This window comes from Penaeus monodon, chromosome 33 (genome assembly GCF_015228065.2).
Source record: "Penaeus monodon isolate SGIC_2016 chromosome 33, NSTDA_Pmon_1, whole genome shotgun sequence".
Taxonomy (NCBI): domain Eukaryota; kingdom Metazoa; phylum Arthropoda; class Malacostraca; order Decapoda; family Penaeidae; genus Penaeus; species Penaeus monodon.
The window spans coordinates 21,918,927-21,920,266 of record NC_051418.1 but is presented as its reverse complement, the minus strand read 5'-3'; the positions used below and the strand labels follow the sequence as shown (position 1 = coordinate 21,920,266).

At 30.3% G+C, this 1,340-nt stretch overlaps 1 protein-coding gene across 1 annotated transcript in view; it reads right to left on the bottom strand.

The window, feature by feature from the left end:
- The window catches only part of LOC119594150 (Golgi apparatus protein 1-like), a gene marked incomplete at its 5' end in the record, with an annotated part of 20,293 nt that continues 18,953 nt past the window's right edge, over positions 1-1,340 (bottom strand). Inside the window, 1 exon segment of the mRNA XM_037943219.1 lies at positions 1-1,340.

Sequence of the window (1,340 nt, the reverse complement as noted above, 5' to 3'; positions counted from 1 at the left end):
CCCATTGTTATTTCTTTAATGCCAAAATATTACATTTTTAATCATTACCTGTTTCATATTTTTTCTTACAATTTTCTTTCTCCTTTGCAGGGGAGAGAGGGGGGAGTGTGAATAATTCGAATGATGAAATTATTATGAAAGCTTAATAATACAGTAATGCAAAAAATTAAGTAAATACTCAGTAAAACAATAACCAACAAATATATTATGAAAACAAAGTAACAAAGCATTTGTCAAATCTGCATATGACGCAAAAGCTTACAGTAAATTGAAAAGTCACCCATATTCTAGATAAAAACAGAAGAAATTAAAAAAGCGCAAGGACATACTTTCAAAACACACAAATGAAATGCTTCTAATACAGAGCATCATACATTCATAGTTTTTTTTATGATGTCTTTATTGTATTCTGTAAATTGTATGCAGAATACTGAAGCTCACAATATCAATCCTTTTCTTGTTTGTTTGTTGGTTTCATATGTGAATACTCTGCATCTTCACCATAAATGCATGTGCAGAAAGATGAAACATTCATACTTTTATGTAAACCTTATACTAGTGTCTATCACCTCCAGTGTTAGAACTAAGTGCATATGAAGAACAAATGAAAATACTTTTAAGAATTTACACATTAATTAGTTAGGGACTCAGGCGAGAAAGACAGAGGAAAATTAAACATAATATGAGTACATTTCTACAAATCCTTAGAAAAAATAAATGTAAAAAACAGATGAGAAAACTCATGTTTTTATTTTGATCTCATTAGCAATCATTAACTAACAAACTACAGTGACTATCACTTTTGTGCTTTTTGTGGGCTACCTACAAGATCAGGCTCCTATTACATTTATTCTTCTTTAAATTACATGTGATCTACACAATGTCTTGTAACCTGTGGTTAGTTTATTCCCCATGCAATTCATCACATCAAATTATCTTTAATAAAGCATAAAAAGCAAATCTGTTATAGTATGTATGCAGCATGATAATTGAGTGATATCTAGTTGTGAAAGCAAACTCTTTTTCAGTCAATGCATCTTTATGATTAGGTCTCTGGTAAATAAAAGGTGAGCGATCAAGTGAGTGAAAAAAATAAGTGTAGGTACGGTGAAAGTGTCCATTTTGATGTGCAAGTGTTTGCACACACTTGAGATAAGGTGTGTGTGTCAATTATAAAATACATAACAAGCAAATCATAAATTTTATGACTGATATGTCATTTAGTGACATTGCAATACCAAGTTTCTTATAAAGATATACACTTGACTAATTCTGTTAACAACTTTATATCTTTGGTACTGTAGTTGCCTTTTTTCTGTTTTGCAACACACCTAACGAAA